The 22,808-nt window shown below is 42.9% G+C and overlaps 1 protein-coding gene across 1 annotated transcript in view; it reads left to right on the forward strand.

Annotated features, from left to right (window-relative positions):
- Positions 1–22,808, forward strand: part of toe1 (target of EGR1, exonuclease) — a 442,640-nt gene that overhangs the window by 266,561 nt on the left and 153,271 nt on the right. The gene's annotated exons all lie outside the window — the stretch shown is intronic.

Raw genomic sequence — 22,808 nt, forward strand, 5'->3', positions numbered from 1 at the left:
TGCCTCCTTTTCTCACTATCCTTCTCCTTCTTAAGTCCTCCCCTCGCTCTTTCTCTGCCCTCTATTCTCTGCTCTCTTTACAGCTCTCTCTTCTGCGCTTGCTCTCTTCTTATCCTTCTTCTTCTTCTTCTTCTTCTGCGACCTTTCGCCCTCTATTTTCCCCCTCGCCTTTCTCTCTCCCCTTTTCTCTTTTCGCTGCCCTTTTCTCCTTCACTCTGGGTGTCGGGGCTTTGTGGAGGCTCTCGGACCCCAGTGGGACATCCAGCGGGGAGAAAGAGCTGAAAAGCAAACTGTGGGGCATGGGAGGGAGGGGAGAAGAGAAGAAGGGAAGGAAAGAGATAAAGCTAAAGAGAGAAGGAAGGTGGTAAGAAAGGATGGATGGGAGAGGCCTGTGTGGTCATGTTAGGCAATGAAATAGGCCCAGCTACTACTTAAACTCTTTTGAGCATCGTCTTATGGACTCATGGCATCATTTAATTTCAGTTCCCCTTCCCTGCATTTTGCTCGATTATTAGTGCTTGACAATTGGCCTCATTTCTAAACTTGATAAGTTTCCAATAAGCTATTGTTGATTAGCCCAATTTAATGCAGTATAGATCCTTTTCCTTTGACTGTAAGAAAGGGGCCCATATAGTCAGTCTACATTCATATACCATGTAGGACCCATTGGACCCATATGGACACCACACGGTGAATCCAGTTTAAGCCCGTTCCTAGGCCTCATTTATCCCTTATAGGGCCCAACATGTTAGCGGGAAACGTGCCAAGTGGGGACACATTTGGTTTGGTTTTATTCTGTCCTATAACAATACATTTCATATAATACACACAATACACTATAAAACCCAATATCACACAGATATGAGTTATATATATGCAAAGAGATAAAGTAAAATAAAATAAGTTGGTCAAAAATAAATACCGTGAAACATCAGAGTGGTTAGATTCAGGTTGGTCCATTTTATCACACATTGAAAAAAGTGTTCGGCGCAGGAATTATGTTCATATTGCATGATTCCACATGTGTCCTTTACGTAGCGAGGTGGAATATAAAGATGTGGAGGTTGGGCTGCATGCAGGAGAACAGAGTTTGGGTCTCCTTACAGATCACCAATGAATTTTAAACTGTAACCACGATCAATCTTAACCGAGCGCTTTAGTTGCCTGACCCCAAAACTGAACAAATCAATCTTATTATTTTAACCTATTAGTGCATATTTGTATATTTTTGTTGGAAGTGTTCTCTGGGCTTGCCTAAACACAAATCTGAAGAAATATCATACTATATCTAGTCTTTCATCACATTGGACTATGGTATCTATGAACTCATAACAAGTTGAATATCAAAGATATGCCACACAGGCAGTGTAAAAAATATTTCAGTGTAATTTTCAGTGTATTTAAATTATTTCATATGGATACATTTAATAATGCTAAACAATGTCTTTCACAACAATGTCAGCGTTTTTCCTAATTTTTCAAAATGTTGAATTTGACTATCAATAAAAGTGGGATTTTTCATGTCATCTAAAAATTTCAAAGTAGCACTGTCAGATACTTGCCCAGACGTATGTCCGTACCAAATTTCAAGACTTTTGACCAAGAAACAAGAACAAATGTTGTGGCATTTTTCCTTATCGTACTAAATAAAGTCTTTGGGGCACAAATGGGTTAAAATGACTATGAGGATAATGTTTATATATTACAAATAATGTTTATAATAAAGTCATTTTTGATGAGGTAAATATAGGGGTAATTTTGCAGTAATTCCAAAGAAATGTTAAATAGGTTACTTGCTAATTATCACCTCATTACCATGAAATTTGCAGACCTGTAAAATGAAGTGTTATCTTTCTTTCCTATTCAGTAGTGACCAGCCAAGTGATATCATATATAGAAGTGTCCGAAATGATTAGCTGCGGGTCATTATTTCATCACTAAAGCTCGTATCATGGTGTCAACTCACCGGACGATATCGTGGAGGCGAAACATGAAACTAAAGTTCTGAAACGGAAGATAAAATAAAACACCAAGCATGTTATTTTACGTCTGATTTCAGCCCTCCACTCGGCTCCTTTCACTCCGACTAAATGGACTCCCATCAAATGAGAGGGAAAGTTATATTTGAAATTGCTGACATTACTTCAAAGCTACAGAAATCAGTGTCTTCCATCCTGTCTTTCTTTCTCCCAACCCCCCCAAACTCTCTCTTTGCTGCCCATTTCTCTCTCTGTATGGGCTCATTGGGCCCTGATTGGAGTGTGTGTGTGTGTTTCTGTGATGTCTGTAATGGTGATAGGGGGTGATTTGAAGTGTGTGTGTGTGTGTGTGTGTGTGTGTGTGTGTGTGTGTGTTAGGACGTGATTTCACACCCAGCAGCCTTATGGTCTCATCAGCCACCATATCGGCCAAATGGCTTGTGTGAGTCGGAGAAATTGCTCGCCCGGTGTATGTGTGTGTGTGTGTGTGTGCTACGGTGCTCACATTAGCCGACGCGGCGCTTGCTTGAATGCATCCTTCTGTTTGTGTGTGTTTGTGATTATTTGTATGTGTGTGTGTGTGTGTGTGTGTGTGTGTGTGTGTGTGTGTGTGTGTGTGTGTGTGTTGTTCCTCGCTCCCTCATTTGCATGTTCAAACAGGATTAAGTGTATTGAGAGAATCAGCAATAAACAGTTCTTTGACAGGAGACAAACACGGCAGATTAGCATTGCAGATCAGATAACGCCAAGAGGGGAGGCCAGCTCTCACCCTGTTAACGTCTTTGTTGTGTGTGTGTGTGTGTGTGTGTGTGTGTATGTGTGTGTGTGACCAAAGTAAAGCTGGAGTTTTGCTTGTGTGTTGACGCTATGAAGGTGACCGGAGGTGACGTGAATGTCCTACTTGAACTGTGGTTGTCCAGCTTGAGTTTCTACAGTTTTCTCTTAAGAGTGCTGCAGGAATGAGTTAGCGTTTTAGCACTTCTGCTTCCCTCATCTGGAAGTCAATGGGTTTTTAGTTAGATGCCTGAAATAAGGTCTGTGGTTAACACAAGCTGAAGAGATTTTAACGTTTTGTTGTTGAATTTTGAAGCCTTTATGTGTCTTTAAAAAGGCGGTTGCTAACAAGTGGCTAAATGAGACTACTAAACGTCATCATGTCAACTCATCCGCCGTTACAGCCTCGCGCTCATGCAACGGTGGTGTAATTCGTTTATAGCCTCATGTTAGCTTTTTACTTCTGGCGATTACATTCATCGGATCAGAGTTCACGAGTGATTGACAGCTGCCTCCGTTGAATGAACAGCCAATAGGAACGCTCTCTCTCTCTCTGAAATGACCTGTGATTGGCCAAAGTCTCCCGTTACGGGCTAGATTTTTTAAAGCCTGGAATAAGAGCCATGATGATGTGCAGAAGTCTTGTTTTCTCTCAGAACACTATATGCTGAAAAGTTATTATGGAATTTATGCCCAATGATGCCAAAAATATTCTGCCTACTGCCACATTAATAAACACATAAACACTGTCGGGCACTTGTTTTAAATAAACAAGTCTATTTTGATGCCTTTTTTATGCACTTTGGCACCTTATTTATATTCAAAGTACAAAAAAATTCCCATCATGAATCAATTTATTTTCATAGTGGATTAGAACATGGTCGGCGGGCCGTAAACCACCTGAATTCTGTCATAAATTTGTCGTCTCGCAACTCAATCTGAGTTAACACGGATGACATCATCAGGGCTATTTTGTCAGGCGGCCTCCAGAGCCACAGAACACGCTGAACTACTGCTTCCACAGGCTGAGTAGCACTCCTCCAGACACGTAAAATCGGTTGAGTGCCCTTTTAATCATTTTTAGCCATTACTATGAAACTGGCAGCAGACAGGCTGTGGCATCTCATTGCCGGTCACTCCACAAAGCACTCTGCCACAAGATAATGTGGGCTTTCTACAGACAGACAGACAAAATGACCACATATAAACAAAGAGTCATTAACCAATCAGAGCTGTGAAATTAATTCTCTCTGTTTGGTCATCTGGAAAATGAAATCTGACAAGGAGTGAAATTGTGTGTGTGTGTGTGTGCTTCTGTGTGTACTGTATATACACTGATACATAGCTAGGTGCCTGTGCTTGCATGAGAGGACATCCACATGCATGTGTATGCAAATGCCTCAGTGTTTGCGTGTTTACTCTCAGGTCCACCTGATGAGGTTTCATCATCATGGAGCCTTGCTGTAAATTAATGATCATACTCGTCATACAACATTTATTAACAGAACAGGCTCACACACCTCATACTCGCTTTTCTCTTGCTTTAATACACACACCCCTCCACGTTCTTCAAAAATACATTTATACATTGAATGGCTGACAGAACACCTTTCACCAACTCATTTAAATGCTAAACACCTCCTCTCCATGACATTATTGTAACCATAACCCAATAGTCCATATTGAAAAAAAAAACATTTGTATACCTTTGGTTTTCATACAAATTTGTAACCTTTCAATAATATGTCTTTGTCTCGATGTAACATTTACCTCATACACATCAACAGTACAGCCCTCTCCTCTAAAAATTACGTTCAAATACAACTAACCTGCGTTCTCAATTAGGTTTGGAGGGAAACGTATTTTGTCGCAGATTACGTTTCTCTTTGACGTATCACAAATACATTTGTAATGATAGTAGTTGATGCAGTACAACAAGCGACGTGGAGAGCAGGTGGCATAGTATATTATAGCATGTAACGCTCAACACATACATTTATTACCTCCGCAAAGTCCGAAGGCCTAGGAAGGAGGTTATGTTTTCACGGGCATTGATTTGTTTGTTGGTTTGTTGATTTGTTGGTTTGTCCGTTTGCATTATAACTCCAAAGATCCGCGATGGATTTGAATGAAAATTTTGAGGGGTGGGGTGTAGCACAATGAACAATCCATTAGATCTTGGTGGCGATCCGGATCACGATCCGGATTCAGGTGACTGTAGATTCGGCGTTTTTTCACATTAAACTCTGTGAAATTACAGATGAGTTCGAACAAAGCACACTTGGTGATTGTTGGAAAGAGTAACGACGACGGTTTAGGTGAGATTTATTTTGTTTCTGTCCAGTTTGAATGAAGTGTTTTACGATGCTCCGCTACGTACAGCTGATCTCAACATAAACAAAAATACACGTGGATGATGGTGCAAGCTGAACGGAGAGGGGGGGGGTAATCATATTTGGGCAGCTTGGTGGAGGTCTGCGCTCTCTGAGTGCCATTCTAGTTTTTAATATGATTGTTTTGACCATGGTTCACGGTTCAAGCCTCGATGAAATTCGCCACATGACGTTAGTTAACGTTACAGTAACATTAGCTGTATGGGCAGTCAACACATCTAATGGTAAGTTAGCAAATTAACGTTACGTTACTTGCGGCTAATTCATTACAATGTAATGTCATAACGTGAATAAATGTGACTAAACGTAATGTGAATAAAACTTTTATACATTACCTCGTCCACAATGTCATCAAACTACTCCTTTTGTTATTGTTTTGATTGAGAGCCGGACCGGAGTCCGAAGAGTTTGGTTTGGTTGACCAATCACAACAGAGTGGGCCAGCTGACCAATCAGAGCAGACTGGGCTTTTTGGGGTGTTAGCAAGCAGTTGTTTATTTTTAAACATCCAACTCATACATTTAGCAGCTTTAGTATTTATCTGGAGTCATATTTCTGTGTCTGACTTGCTTAATGTAAGTCCAATATGAAACTCATCAGTCTGGTGTGCACCATCTCGTGAAAAAGATATTGTATCTGTCTCTTTAGCTACGTAACGCTCCACTGTGTTCACCAGCTAGTCGATAACCTTGTCTGTCTGCCAACTGCTGCTGGGCAGGTACAGGTACGGTGGATTCATAAGAGCTTTTTCACAAAAACAGCTGCCCACTGCAGCTGGAAACAAGGTTGATGAGAGCGGAGAGATAGGAAATCAAAAGAATGAGCTGAAAGACACTAAAAAGCTCTGTAGAGACCAACAGAATCCAGTAATGATAATTCTCTGTGGGTTCATGGCCGCAAGTGACACCATTCACATAACACATAGTCATTTTATCCATCGCTGACATAAAAATATTGACTAGAGCAGCTTTTAATACACCATTGGAAACATCCCTGAGGTAGGATGTCCTGTTCTGCTGGATTACTGTTTGCGCCCACAGCTGTCAGTAACAGGATTTTCCAGATTGATTTTTATTTTCTCTTTTCACATGCATGGGTCCTCTGGCACGGTGCGTACCCTGATAGATTATTATAGGTTTGTTAAAGGATTTTTTGAAGCCTGAAATGTCCTCCAAAAATAAAAGCTTTGTTTCTTTAATTGGGAAAAAACACACAGCCAACATCTTTATCAGAAAATAAATATCACATATGAAAACGAACCCCATATTACATAATGTTGGCAAGAAACCAAAAACATGACTTGATCAAAACCGAGTATATGGCTGGACCGTGTCTGGTCAGTCTGTGAATTTGTGGCTAAATTGTTACACAAATAGTCAGTAGTCATGTCTGTAGTGTTTAATCCACTAATGGTATGTGTCCACAGCTTTCGTCCTTTCCACGCTTCCCATTCATTGTCTATGTAAGCAGCTGTGCAATACATTCTGGTAGTATGGCAGCGCAATTCATGAGACGGAGGGTCACGTTGGCCGCTCCTCATTTGCATAAAGTTGAGGTTTAAGCTACTTTATGCAAATCAGGGGTGTCGGTGTGACTCGCCGCCTCTGGAAACTTTTAAACTAACCGTTGGTTCAAAATAAAGACAGATTGAGCAACTGCATAACATTTTGGTGAACTATTTTCGTGATACAGTGGAAACCGCTTATTGCGATCACAGCTGTCCGGGTCAAATAAATCACTATAAGCGGATGATTATTATAACCACATTTTTGTTGTTGTGCATCATTTCTCATGCAGATTCCCATCTAATTGACATTTGTATATTTATTACATGAATACAAAATAATGAAAGGAACCGCTTCGCTTTTATTGGCTCGCTGTTTATTCCTCAGCCTTTTTCCTCACTGAGGGTGAGGCTTTGCCGTTTTTAGCCGGCTCTGCAGGGCAAGCGTGCATGCAGAACGGTGCCCATTTGCGGGGGCTACTCGTTCTCTCACCCGGTAGCAGTGTGGAGGAAGACGGGGCAGCGGTGTGCATGAGCTGCCAGCGTTGTGGTGCGGAAGAGCCGGTCTGCAGAGTTTCACTTTGGGGACATTATGTGACGAGGCATTATCAATCCACTTGACGAAGGCGACTTCAACCACAGGTGCTTTTCCCCATGCGCATTTGTTTTTTATTCAAAGAAAATTACTTTCCTTTTCCTGACACAATATCAATGTGCACGCAGTATCAGTCTCAGGTATCCAGCCGGAAAGCAGACGTATCAAGGGGGTAATGTAAAAAGCACAAGAAAAAATTCAATTAACGTTAGTCTAGCGTAGTTTTAAAATGTTTTTCCTCCTGTTGTCATGTATGGAAAGACCCAAAAGGAACACTGTAACCGGACTACTTGATCACTATAAGCCAATTATTTAAACAGCGTTTGTAATGGAATGATTCTGTCGCAAGCTTTTTGATCCATATAAGCAGTTGATCACTGTAACCGTGATCACTATAAGCGGTTTTCACCGTATAAGAGAAGAAAGTTTCCAAACGAGTAGCTCTATTCTCGTCTGTGGGGAAACAGTAGGGATTATACACACTGTTCAGTTCCAGAAACAGGCTAAGATAACGAAAAAGAAAAAAAAAATTGAAAATTTGCCATAAATTGGGAGAAATACGGGAGAATTGTGACCCCGGGAGAAAACTGGGAGAGGGCAATGAAAAACGGGAGTCTCCCGGGAAAATCGGGTGGGTTGGTTAAGTATGCTCTGCGGTCCGGCCAAAAACCTGCTTTCCGTGTTCCCACTTCTAGGACCTTTTCAATGAGTAAGTCATCACAGGCAGCGGGGAGCATGACATGAAATGATTTTAAGCTGGTGGAACGCAGCTCACGTTTCAGAGGTTGCCGAGCATATCATGAGGGTGCACGGGAGAAAATCCAGCTTTAAACTCTGCGTCGCCGTCCTCGCTGCACTCTTCACCTCAGCCACCACTTCCATCTTCATTGCCCTGAGCCATCATTTTACCCTCCTCTGTCCTCGCTCCATCTCACCACTGCACTATATCATCTCCACCTCCACCCATCGTCCTCCGATCCATCCACCCTCCCCCCCCACTCCCCTCACCATCCTCTTAACGCAGCTAACCATCACACACTCCAAAAGGGATCTCGAGTTGTCGTCCCTGGAGTGTGTGTTTATGTGTGTGTCTGTGGGGGTGTGGTGATCCATAGGTTCCAGACCACTGCACACAATGAAGGTACCCTGGGTGGGGCCACATGCTCTTCGCCGCCCCCTCCCCTACTAAACAAACTCACACACACATATGCATGAACACACGCTCCATATGAGTCCACGGCGCGGTGAATGTAGCACCAGATGGCTAGCACTCGATCTGAGCAGCTATCTCTGTGACCCTAAACAAACCCAAGTGGGAGGTTTTGTGTGCGCGTGGATCTACAGCAGTGTCACCACACACACACACAAAAATGAGTGGTGTGCTGCAAAGCAGAGATTTTGTGTTCATATGAGTGTCCGTAAATGTTTTAGCAGGGAAGGAACACTCAAAAGAAGAGTACAATTGAAAGACAAACTAAAACTAAACAAAAATTTCATCTACATACATTTTGAATCAGTGCATTTTTCCACTCCTACCTTTATGTGCATATAATTCAAAAGGGTGGGATAGTCTGATACATCATGACATTTTAGTTACTGCTGATAGCATGTTTTTTAAATTAATTAATTTGTGTACACTGTGGTGTTTAGGCCACTATGGTGATGGGGAGGCATGTTGCAGTTACATTCTGTATACTCAATTTTTTGGGGGCTTTTTAATGCTGACAGAATTACACAAATGCATCGTAAACCTGTTTCCATAAGCCTTTATTATAGCTTCAGATTTTCAATAAGCCAACTTTTCCATCTCAGCAGAGTGAAAGCTTCCTTTAAATGACATTTCAGTGTTTTTTTTTTGTGTTTTTTTTCACTAAATATCGGAGGTGTCCAGCAAGCCCCCAGGAGGAGCGCCGGTCGTTGATGCCAATTTTCGTAGTGGCCAAACGGCAGTACTACAGCTTCCGTGTCCGTCACGTGATGGCATTGGGCCCAAAAATACTTTTTCCCATAGACTTATATTGGGAAAGAGAAGTCTGTAACTCAGCGGAGAATTTTTTTTTAGGTGAATCAACTTCCTAGTATGGACACTCTAATAGCCCTTATTTAAATCATTAGATTCTAAAACTTGTAAAATACATTAATAGCCAATTTCCCTTCCTCCGTTCATGTGAATGAGACCCAGACCAAGGCTGGAGCGAGGGCTGGGAGGTGGAGTTAGCAAGCCGTGATGACACCATGACGGTTGTGATTGAGCCATGTGACCGAGTGGACGCTACAGCGCCTGCTCCATGGGCCCAATGGATGTAGAAGATCACCGGAAGATCTGGGTACTTTTCCAGTCCGAAGTGGAGCCATTTCGGCTTCATGCACCACTGAGCAACTTTCACAGGAATGAACGGGGCCCAACGCTGCATCCAGTTCTCTTAATACATCCATGGTTTCCACTCAGCCACCAGTCCAACCATTATCTATAACTGCTTATCCTTCAAGGGTTACGGGACCCAAGCCCGCACAAGGAGAACATGCAAACTCCACATAGAAGGGCCGAAGCAGGCTGGTGGGTTCCAACACTCTTGCTGTGTTGCTGTCCACCATTTTGTCCCATAATGCCTCTGTGTATGTGCTCACACACTTGAGTTCATGCTTGACTGAGTGTTTACAGCCGTGTGATATGCAAAACCAAACTAATAAACAAACAATATCCAATCAGGCCCAGCTGTGAAATTGAGTTTAAATGTGTCCCTTTCTCTTGTCAACAATGGATGAACGAATGAAATGTGACAGGCTGGGATGGATTTGTGTGTGTGTGTGTGTGTGTGTGTGTGTGTGTGTGTGTGTGTGTGTGTGTGTGTGTGTGTGTGGAGGGAGGCTACAACACTCATAATGCTCTGCACTCCCACTAATGACTGATAACATGAAAAGTGCAAGGTGTCAGCTCCAATCGCTCAATGCAATTATCGGATTGGTTCACTAAACACACATGCGTGGATGTGTGCACGTGCACGGACAAGAGAGTATTGACTTATGAGCACATGTACATGTGTAACTGTGCACATAAACAGTGCACTGCTAGTGATGAGGAGAAAGCGTGTGTGTTATGGTGTATGTGCAAGTTTGTATTTCTGTCTCATATATTGATATTGAGCTCTGACAAACTGACGTGTCACAGCTGTGGCAACATGAGTGTGTTTATGCAACATTTTAATGTGCTATTTGCAATCTATTGCTACTGATAAACATATCCTGCTTTATCTACTTAAAAAAACAATTAAGGCAAGTTCAGCATTTAAGCGAGACTAGCCTATGTATAAACTACTTAATTTTTTGTACGTAATAAATAAATTTGCAAGTAAAGTCAACTTAATTTTTTTAATTCCTCTAGTCATCTCTTTGATTGTGTGATCTACTTAACTTTCAGAGTTTAAATGTATACATGTCTTTAATTGAATCCTAATAATTATTTTAATTACCATATTACTAACTTGAATTGGGATCTACTTCCAAATTTGCAATTTAAAGTAACTGTGAAAGTCCAATATGGACTAAAATGTTTGCATTTTTGGCACCTGAAACACTGTTTTATAGCCACATAATAACATTAGCTTCAAATTACACGCAAGGCCTCTACCATAAAGCCACTTGATAACGTTATCTTCAAATTAACTTACACAAAAAGCCTCTGGTTTCAATTTTTATTCCTACAACACGTCTGCGAGACATTTTTCACGCCTGCTACTGCCTGACTCGATGTTGATTCATGCGCAATAGAATAGTACCTTCAAATGAAACTGGTGAGCTCGTGTTTACAACATGGGAAGTCGTGTACACGATATGCTTCTTGGCGTTCAAGTGGTTAGGTCGTGAGAACGTTGCTGCTAAGCAACAGCAATATTAACGTTACTGTCGCCGTCTAGAAGAAACGGAGGCTAACAATTTAGCAAGCTAGCAAGTGAGTAACACGATGCAGGGAATGCAAAGGTATAATGACAACATTTTCCTCAGACAAATTCTACAATTATGACGAATTACAATATACGACTAAAATTACAATACATTAACTTATCATACACCATTTCTGACAACGTCAACAAACACATCACAAGTCGTGAACTTGGAGCTTTCAGAAACTTTCCACTTACGAGGTTGTGAATACGACATGAGGGGGGCGTTCATATGGACTCTTCTCGTAAACACGGTAAACAAGACCCCATTTGAAGGCACCAAAAGTGTCTTTGGTTCACTTCCTATATTTGGGTCGGATCGTTCTCACCTCAAGTGAACCGAATTCTAGTGCACTTGGAAGCGAACGAGACCCTACGTCGTCAGGTGGACCAGAGTTCGGTTGTTTGGTCCACATCAGAGTTGGAATGAGCTTTCGCAACACCCAAAACCAACCAGACTATCTGACGAAGCGCTCCAGGGTTCGGTTAAAACACACCAAAAAGCTCAGGTGTGAAAGCACCCTCGGAGATGGAATAGGTATTGTTGTGTTCCCATTTTATTTGACTGTGTCTATTAGCACAATTGCAATACCTCGGAGAATCCTTTAATAGAATTTCAAAAGAATGCATTTACAGGTTATGAGCTGTGCTCTATTGATTTTTTTGTCAGCCCACACAAACACCACTTTTACTTAGAGATTAAATGAAAACACAGGATCTCTCTTATACGCACACTCTTTGCTAGAACACGATCATGCTTCTGCTTTTTAACCTTATTTTATTACTCTTTCTATTATTCCCCTTCGTCCTAAACCCGTCTACATTATTAAGTGTGTGGGTAGATCCTCGTTCATCCGTGGAAATGTATGGTGTTTATAGGCTCATGTGCTCGTGTGTGTGTGTGTGTGTGTGTTTACCCACATTTGGAATATATTAGAGATGTTTGTTTGAGTGTGTGTATGTAAGTGTGTTTTCCCGTGCTGTTGTTCTAGGAGGTATTAGAATGAAATGAAGTGTGAAATAAGCTTTTCTGTCTCTGGAGTGTAGCTGTGGGAAGTCCCCCCTCAACACATCACACATGTTTACCACCTATCTATAAACCCTCCCACCTTGCCCATTAGGCCTCCACTAAAGCTAACATTTGATAGTAACAAGGTGGGCATATTATGATGGATATACTGCTGATGAACCGGCACACTGAAGAGAACGTGGGGGTATCATAGAGCGCGTAAACCCTCTTATTTTTAATGGTAATCAAGGACTTTACGCACAAATGACAAGATATACGTAGACCGCCTCTAGATATGTAAAGTGTGTGTAGCCTATATACAAAGAAATATAGTTGGGTAGAATACTCGAGACTGTAGATCAAGAGAAAAGCAGTGCGAATGTGGGATACTGGTGTAAATGCTGCAGGGCTGATGAGAGGGCTGAGAGAAAGAGATGCAGGTAAGGAAGTAGGCGGGGAAGGCCAGGTAACTGCAGAGCTGATGAGGGAGGTGGAAACAGGTGTGTATCTGGTGGATGGATTGAAAATAGCAATGAAGAAGTCTGGGGGAAGAGGGTTTGTGGCTGCAGAGGAGGGACAGAGAGACAATGCAGGGGGCTGGACATGTGAGAGTGTGGCTGAGAGGGAGGGACTGAGGACCGAGGCAGACTTTGTGACAGCCATGACTATAAGGCTTGTTGTAAAGTTCTGCCCCTATGTGGTAAAAAACAAAAGAAGAAAAAGATTAACGCTCCTTTAAGTTGTTATTGTGGTTTATTTTCTTTTATTGTGAGTTGTGTTAAAGAGTAGTGAACACTAAGGGCCCTATTTAAACGTTCTATAGTGCATGGCGCAAATGCATTTAGGGTGTGTCCAACTCAAGGGGCAAAGGGGTTGTATTTAGTCTCCTAATTAATCATAGGCGTGTTTTGGGCGTAACAGGAATTAAACCAATCAGAGTGTCATCTCCCATTCCCTTAAAAAGCCAGGTGCTCTTGCACATTGGTGCATTGCTATTTAAAAGGTGGATTCAGCAAATTGGAAGAGCGAGGCGTTTTCTGCTTGTGAAGTGAAATGTGTGCGAGCAGATGTACGTGGTGCTCGGCCGGTGGACCCTCTGCCTCCACCGTCTCCCAATCCTCTGTTCCATCAACAACTCCATTTGACTGCAGATGAGAAAATGGCAACGATAACCTATTTAACCGGTGCAGTCGGCACAGGGGGGCACAATTTATTATATGATAATAAGCACGAGGCTAAATATGATAGACATGTTTTGATATTTTGGATATTTTGGAGTGCCTGGATTGCCTTCCTGTTCATCCTGATTTTTTCCCCCCGTTTAACAAGAGCACCCGACACGTTTTGCCTTTACGACTGAACACACAGAGCAACCAGTTATCTCTCTTTCCGATGATAGACATGTATTGATAAATAATGAAAACTGTATTGCTCTCCGATGCAATCCATTGGGGGGCTCAGACTGGCTGAGTGGAATCCTCCGGAGCTGCCTTATGCACGGGCTTGCAGCCGGGCACTGCCGGAGAGGCGGTGCGTGATGCACGGATCCATCAGCCTCAAAACGCCAACGTTAAGGATAAAGAGGACCCGCAAACTTTAAAGTAGTCTTCCGGTTTCCCTTTTTGAATGACGAACACAGACTACCGCCGCCTGTTGGTGTGGAGAGTTATTTCATCTCACGCAGGCGCAGAACGTACGTGCTAACTGGCCGTTGACTGTAGTCTTTGCGGTGTGTTCAAGTGCAACTTGTCGGCCAAGACAAAGGCGACGTGTGGCGACGCAACAGTCGGCCCTCATCGACGCTAGTTCTTTGATGTCGGCTTGGTGTGTCTGGGCCTTTAAGCATTATGATTACCACACTATTAATACCAGTGTCTTTGGCTTTAAACATGGATGTAACAGTTTCTTCCCAGGGTAAGGTTGGTCCTTACACAAAATGTTTACGGATGACTGCATTGTTGAAAATGTATTCTTCTGAATTTAGCTCCTTAAATCAGCAATAGTTTGAAAATATGATCCCATCATTTCTCCGGGGGAAATGGAACAAGATTATCTGGAAGAAAATATTCCAATAAAACTACATGGGGTGGATGCAAAATGAAGGGGGTAGTAAAAGTACAGAACTGTGGCCTCTTACACCCCAGATTGCAATTTCCAGCCTGTACGTGGTTAATGTGTGCAATGGATTACATTTTTAATCCCCAACCGTGCCACTGGGGGCCGGTCCTCCAACCCAACACTGGATCTCCATTAGTTGAAACCTCCAGAGGAACGCCATGGCCTCACCTTGCCCCAAGGCTCTGCTCCAGTTTTCATTTATTGGCAGAGGACAGACAAAGACACTTGTCAGCATCCACATTCACCCAAGCACACGCACACACACATACAGAGCCTCACAAGTGGGTGGAAGGTACGGTAAATTTTTATGAGACAAAAAAAGACGCTGCCTCTCTCTCTCGCTTGCTCTTCTTAATCTTAGTGTATTTTTAAGATAGTAATAATACCCATGATGCTGCAGGGAAAGTGTTACCTGCCAACGATTTGGATGCTAACGAACACAGATGGGAGGTGACAGGCCTGCAAATCACTAATTTCCACTCTGATGCACAGTATCTAAAATCAGACTGCCGCTGATAAATTTATCAACATCAGACACAACAAATTTAAAATCCCGGTGACTCACACTTTTCTTGAATGTCTTTGTTTCCTCTCCTCTATTGGACCCCCTCTTCCCTCCCTTCCTCCTCCTCCTCCTCATCCTCCTCCTCCTCCTCTCCAGCTGTTAAACCAATTAAATGCTCACAGAGGGTAGACTGCCCACTCTCCTGTTGAGAAAAATACATGCAATAAAAGCATTCTCTGTGCAGAGCCATTGTGCGGCGGCAAGGACGCCATCTTTAATTATGGCCTACGCCTCCACCCTTCTCCTCGCTGAATAGAAGTGGGCTGTAGGTACAGACAGCCACTGGCGCTGGATCAGGTTTTTGTGTTTTGTGTTGAGCGAGCGAGCGAGCGGTGAGGAGGTGAAGCTGGAGGATGGTGCTGAGGTTGCATTACAGAATGGTTTGGAAAGCCGACTTCAGGGTGAAAACTTGGGTAATAGAACAATTTAGAGCAAGATAAAAAGTTGAAAAGGGGTCCGAGAGTAGGGGAGGAATATATAGGTATGATATATATGTGTAATTTTATACCAAACCAAAAAAAATTGAATTACAGAGGAGAGGATTTCGAGAAAAGAAGAGTGTGTGGGAGTGGAGGAGAGAGAATGGATGTGAGAGATTCAGAGAGGAGAGACAAGGTTGTTAACTGTCGGTTTTATGGCTTAGTGAAAAAAAGACAGAGCAAGAAAGGGCATCAGTAAAAGCTTAGAGCTGGAGAGAGAAAACCTTCAGAAAGACGAGATGTGGTGGTGGTGGTGGTGTGATGGGGGGGTCTAAAAGAGCGATAATATCATAAAGAGAAAGGGAAACGGGGGCGTAGTGAGGCCTGTGCCCCTCCCAGTGCCCTGTGCCTTGAGGGGGGACCCAGGGCAGGTCTGGGGAATGCGAGGCATGAAGGGAGGGGGGGGAACAAAGCCGACTACTGTCCCCCAGAGAGAGGCCTTGTTCTGGGCCAGGGGGGGTACAAGAAGTCAGCCGCTGAAATGTATGAATGGACGGATGGATGGCTGACCGACTGTCTGGCTGGATGCTGGTTCCCCCGGCTGGCTGGCAGGCAGGCTGGCTCGCTTGCCCACAGAGCAGGCATGTAAGGGAACCCAGGGCAGGTCTGGGGAATGCGAGGCATGATAGAGGAACAAAGCCGGCTACTGTCCCCCCCGGAGAGAGGCCCTGTCCTGGGCTACAGGGCACGAGGAGTCAGCCTCTCTGGAAGGACGGACAGATGGATGAATAGAGGACTGGTCTTAGCTTGCTGGATGACAAGAAAGCAGACCAATAGTTTAAGTGAATACCACGTACACTTTTTCTACTCAGATCTTGCAGAATGTTATTCATAAATAAATGAATATTTTTGAATAAATCTGAAGGATAAATGTGTTTAAATCACATACGGGGTTTGATCCCAAGTCGTCATCAGTCAACAGTGACCCCTTTCAAACCAAAAATGTTCCGTCTCTGCGAACTCCCTGTGCCCAAATGTTCCCATAAAACCAAGGGCAGAATCAATGGTGTTTTTAATTTTATCAGCTGTAGCTAATTAGCATTAGTTCCACAAGTTAGCTACAATATGAAACTGTTTTCTTATAAATATGCGAGTCTGTACCATAGATGAACTTTAACAGGGAGACCCTGTGTATCATTTAGATATAAAAAAAAAAATTCAAAGGCCTTTAACAGTTTTGTTTTTTATCACTACTCTACTATACTACTGTTTCAAACTACTCAAGAACATATGTGGTCAAATGCAAAGAAGAAATCTATTGGGCACACATGCATACCCAACTAGACGTTCCAAAGTATAAAACATTGTTTACTGCGACTGGTCCCTCCAACGTCTTGTCTCTAACTGTCCTCTGTTAAAGCTGTGTGACGGACTGAATGCCGGACTGTAAGCAGAAAGATTAATGCAGGGCTATACAGTATGTAGGACTGACTGTAGGAGTGAATGCAGAACTCATTGCAGGACTGAAAGCCGGAGTGAATGTAGAACTCAATGTATGGTTGAATAATGTAGAAGTGAATGAAGGACTGAATTGTGCCAGCAAACTATAAAGTCATCTTGACAGTACACTCCTTTATTCCAGAAGCACGCCACCCCTACTGCCACGGTTCTTTACCACACTGCTGCACTTAATGATTGTAAAGTGCATTAGAATATTATTATTAAATTATAAAATCATATGGATGAAAAATAGAGTATACAAGAAATGACACCCCCTTTGTTTCACCAGGTCTTAATCCATCTGTCCATTCATTCACTAAAAATGCTTATCCTTCAGGGTTGCAGTGGGCTGGCTGGATCTTATCTAAAGCACTTGGTTAAAGGCTACAGGGCTACAGGTCATCAATCCATCATTGAGCTAAGTCATGTCAAGCCATTTTATTTAAAAAGCCAATTAAAAAGCAACAAAAGCTGACCAAAGCGCTTTGCCAATTTCCAAGGAAAGGTTAGAACATCAGATGAGCAAGAGCATAGCATCATATAGAGGACAAGGTTGGACAGAGAGGGACATTGTAGAGCTTCAAAAGCAACAATTTTTACTTAATTGTAAAAGGAGGAGCCACTCCTTTATTATTAGGGGTTAGGTTGTTGCACAGTCCAGGAGTCAATATAGCAAAGGCTCCTTGCTGCAAAGACCTGGAAGTGGTTCCACCTCTCCAACCGGGATACCGCCCCTCACTGCAGTTGTTGCCTGGGATGTCCTCCGCAGGAAGTTATGGAGAACACAAGTAGCCTTCACACACTTCTCTGCAACTTCTGGATTTACCTCAACGACACGCCTGTACATCCTCCACTGGGGAGCAAGGATCCCAAAGGCATTCTCCACAACCAGCCACACTCGGGAGAGACGCTAATTGAAGACCCGCCGCTCTCTTGGAAGGATGCGCCCAGGGGAATGGCCTCGTGAGGTTTCTCCAAAGTGGAAAGGCCTTGTCAACAATGAAAACATGTAGCTGGGGTAGTGGCAGGTCAGCAGGCAGTTGGAGGGTGCCAGATCAAAGTGCTTGACCAAAAGTTGGTCCGAATCCCACCATCGCTGGTTCTTCTGTAGCCCCTGACATCAATCAACCGGCAACACGTCCTCGTCCCAACATCTCGTCACGTACCGCCGCTTGGCATCACTTTATTTTTGTCATCAAAACCACGTCGCTTTTGGGTTTAAAACTACTACGTTTGTACAATGAAAATGACATTGAATGTTGTGAACACGGGATACAAATGAACAACTGGTTGTAACGTGACGCACGGGACACAAACAGCGGTCTCCTGGATGAAAGCCTTGTGTTTGTTGGACCCATCCACTGTGAAATCTACCCAGCTGTGTGCATGTCCGGATGGACGTTTGTGGGACTTCCACAACTATTTCTTCCATGGTTGATGGTGGAAATGGCGGAAAGAAACGCTGTTGGTATCTATGGAGACGAGCTCAGGTACAATCCACTTTGCAAACCGTGTATAAATGGGAAAGGTGGAAAAATCTCTTTTAACGGTGGACATAAATATTCCCATTTGTGTTGGAGTTCATTGTAATAGAACAGCAACAATGAAACAATAGAAGCGTGGTGAGAGAAAAGCAGGGGGTTCTTTGTCACAGACAATAGCTATAGGCTGAAAATGCACGCAATTAATGCTAAATTGAGCCTCACGCACACAAGTTTTTCTTCTCCATCCAGTTGGACCAACCACCTGTCACCAAGACAGAAGAACTTCACGCAAATTGCCAGTGTTACCATAGTTATCACAGGTAATTCCAGGTTATTAATGCCCAATGTACCGTCACCCCTTCATTATCCTACCCAGAGTATTTTCTCTCTCTCTCTTGCTCTTTCGAGTTTATATTATCGTCTCAATCCCTCACACATCCCCACTAAATCACTTTCATTTTTGTCGCTCTGTATCTCTTTATTCAGAGCGTTCTCCAAAGCACTGTAATTTGAGCTGCTGTGATTGAAATTGAAGCTGGGGGAAGATAGAGGTACTTCAATGATAGCAAATAGAAAATCAAGTTTTTCTTTTTTTTTATATAAATTGGGGGGAAAAAACGAGCATTACTGGGTCCAATTTCATAAAGTCAATTTAAGTTGACTAGTCGCAAGAATACTTTTTAATATGTGTTCTGCAAACCAGTGTCAAAACGTTTGGTGAAATGAACAGAAACTCTGAGTATAGGTTAAATGTTGTGATGGAGAAAGGCTGCATTCAAACCGGATTAGGCGTTGCAGCCATTCTTTACCATTCACACTTTTTTCTTCTTATTTGACAGCTGTAGTTACTTTGCAGATTTTACCCCAAAAAAATATGAGCAGTTTATAAGATATGATGCTCTTCTTTTTTACTTTTGGACTGAAAACTGAGGCAATAGGTCCTTTTCACAGCAGCCATTTTGACATGTCATTGCTGGTCTACCTAAATGGAACAGGGCCATAATTAATGTATTCAATTACACCTGTGTTCACCCTGCAATGAGATGTCAAAATGGCTTCTGTGAAAAGGGCCTATTAAAGAGACTGACGGAGCGTCGCTCGCTCGTGTGTGTGTTTGAGATAGAGGAAGGAAGAGAAGGTGGAAGGTAGGCTAATGTTTCTTAAATAGTAATTTGAATGTTATCAATAAAGCTTCAAACTATACTCTGTGCAGCACTACTTCGTCATATTTACCGTCAGATGAGCCTGTTGTCTCGTTCGCCTCTGAAGCATCGTCTGTTTTTCTTTTTGTCAAATATCTGTCCATTCTGTAAAGCTATACAGACTGTCTGTCTGAATGAGCACCATCTCTACCATGGATGTATAAACAGACAATTTTGTTTACTGTTCCGCCTTGAAAAAGATTCACATTTTCCTCCCCAGTTATGCGCGCCCCACCTGCCCCACAGTTTGAGCACCGCGGGGTAAGGGGCTGTGTTCAATCTGGACAGATTGCCTGTCTATCACAGGGCTACCGACCGGCAACCATTTAGTGTTACAGACACACCTGTGGGCAATTTAGAGTGTCCAATTAACCTCAGCTGCATGTCTGCACTGTCGGGAGGAAAACGGACATCCTGAGGAAACCCAGCCGGCAGAGACACCCAGTGGATTTAGCCCGGTGAGGGGGTTATAGCTGTGAGACGACAGTGCTAACCCCTACACCCTTAAATTAAGAAATAGTGTTTGTAAATGTTTGTTCGACAATCTGCAGATTTAATGAGGTAAAAATTTCCAACAGACCAAAATATCTCGGTGCTTTTGTGCACCAAGAATAACAAGTTGTCGAAGTAGGTGGACTATAAAGTCTGGGGAATGCGAGTTCATATTGTGGCTTGGCTCCAAGCGTGCTTGAAGGTGTATGATCACAGAAACAGGAACACAACATGGAGACGTTAACAAGCCATTTTTCTCTCCACTTCTGGTCGCCTAGATGGAGGCCAATCGGAACGAGGCAGAATGGCCAATCAGAAACAGCAGCCTTGGAAATAGCCAATTAGGCCTGTTTGTCTGCGAGGACAAAGGAAGTGATATTGCAGAGTGATTGCACCAGCGCCGAGCTACACAAACATGCTCAAATGACACCTTGCTTGTTGCCTTCCAACCCTAATTTTCCAGGAGTGTAAGATCTTGATTGCATCGGTGCCGGCAAGAGAGGACGTCTCATTATTACACCAAAACAATCGCCACCTCAGAGGCAAAAAAAACAGAGATTTTGTTTTCATTAGGGAGCTATTGAGTCACCGGCTCTCAAGTCAAGGCCAGCACACACACACACACACACACACACACACACACACACACACACACACACACACATGCACCGAGGCTCTAGTCTGGCAATTTTATTCAAAAGATTTGTACCTTACTCCAGTCCACTTAATGAAGCTGTAAATTTAGAGACATGAGAGCCTTTACAGTGCTCCTCTGAGAGCTGCTACAATGATCCTGGGACTGAGCTGGTTAATTAACTGATTATTTGCTTGGCTGGAAGCCACAGAGAAATAGGGTAGATGTGGGGAGAGACAAGAAGGAGAGGAAAAGAGAGGACATGGGGGGGAGAGGACAGAAGCAAAAAGGAAAGAGAGAGAAACGGGAGAGAAGAATAAGGACAGAGATAGTGAACGCGTGAAGAAGAGAAAATTTCTATCAAGATAGAATAGTAGAGAGTTAATGACTTGAAGGGCAGTATCGACTAAAAGCTCTCAGTAAGGCAAAAAAATCAGGATTCAACGTGTCTCAGTAATCAGTGGTATTGCTGCAATATAGCTTCCATCCCCCGGTGGCAGCACTGAGTCCACTGCAGCATAGCAGCACTCAGATTGAGGAAGACACCCTGTGCCATATTTGATTTTGCATGGTATTGGCTTTAATGTAAAAGATCTTTCTTCATCAGAGTAGTAAATCACCCACATGACAATACTTTCCCCACCTGCGAAGTTGGTAAGAAGAAGGAGTTTGTATTTTATTTATTTATTTTTAAGATCAGTATGTTTGTTACGCAAAATACGCTTGTTTCGTAAAAATAAGTATGTTTGTTACGTAACTGGCGTTAGTTAAGAACGAAAGTTACGCAACAAAACTACTTGGTTAAGTTTTGGCAACAAAAGTACTTGGTTAGGCTTAGGAAAGGGTTGTGGTTTGGGTTAAAATAAGTATGTTTGTTACATAAAATAACTACGCTTGTTACATAACTGATGTTAAAAAACGACGATAAAATAACTCAACGTTGACTTTCACACGGGACACGAACAGCGGTCTCCTTGGTGAAAGTCCTGTCTTTGTTTGAGCAATCCAACCACCCCTCTCACCCACCTTAAGCGGCCTTTCTCTGTCACTATGTCAGTTGTTCTGACCATCTAATAATGACGCAGGTGGGTTTACATTGGAGTTAGTTGAAAGGCCAGTGCGTCCCATACAGACGCTAAAGGGTGCCTCGGTATCAGATGCCGAGTGGCGGTATTTGACGAGTTGGGAGTGAGACCTGGAGTCACACTGTCCTGCAGAGTTATGCGACTTGAAGCAGGTCAGAGCTTTTCTTTCACATTAGGTGTTTTAGAGATTCTTTCAAGTGTTTCACTGAATCAAAGTAATGAAAGACGTCTGGCCACCGATCAGCCTGTCAGACAGACCCCTGAAGAGAGTTCAACCCAGCTATTGTACATAATGTTACTGTAATTACTGCCGTTGTAAAGTGACATTTACGTATGGGCCATTTGGATATGTGGTTTGATTATAGCTCTTAACTCTCTTTGATCATGAAGCCTGATGTAACTCTGTATAGTTGTCAGGTTACATTTCTCTCAGCACCCATCAACTCTGACTGACTTCCTGCCATCCAGGAATCTGATATGTAGTAGGACTTGTCTTGGATCACCTGCATCAGCTGATTCATGTCTTATGCTGACATTACCGCGTCAGATGTCTGAGAAGCCATAATTGGAAACAGTTTGGAAAAAGGACAGACACTTCAAAAAAATCTTAGCAGGTGATTGGATGAACCATCTGTCAATCAAACTAATGAAAGTGACGCTCACTGAAGGCGAAAACATTTCCTTCAGTGGCGTTCTTTGCTCTTCTTTCAATGAAGAAATACTCTCCAGTTCTGACAGAACTGATGCTATTTCAGCAGCTACGCAAACCTCTCCAGGAGCTTAGGTGTGTCTCACACACCTAAGCCACGCCCGCAGCTGCCAGTAGCTCCTCACAGGACGCTGATTGGTCTGTTGTCTGGCGAGCTGGACAAAAACACATGACTTGAAGACTGTCAAGATGGATTTTCGTGTGAGATGTGATCCTCAGATGTGATTCTCTCGTGATCTTGTGACATTGTGAGAATCCAGCTGCCGTGCAAGGTTACAGTGAAAGAATGTATGAATGGCTTAATAGTTTACAGCAGTCACCCCTGCAACAGATGAATGTGAAATTCATGTCTTAAAAATACTATTTGAAACAGGTTATGACACTGTGACACAAAGAAAATATATA

The sequence above is a fragment of the Sebastes fasciatus genome, chromosome 11 (assembly GCF_043250625.1).
Source record: "Sebastes fasciatus isolate fSebFas1 chromosome 11, fSebFas1.pri, whole genome shotgun sequence".
Taxonomy (NCBI): domain Eukaryota; kingdom Metazoa; phylum Chordata; class Actinopteri; order Perciformes; family Sebastidae; genus Sebastes; species Sebastes fasciatus.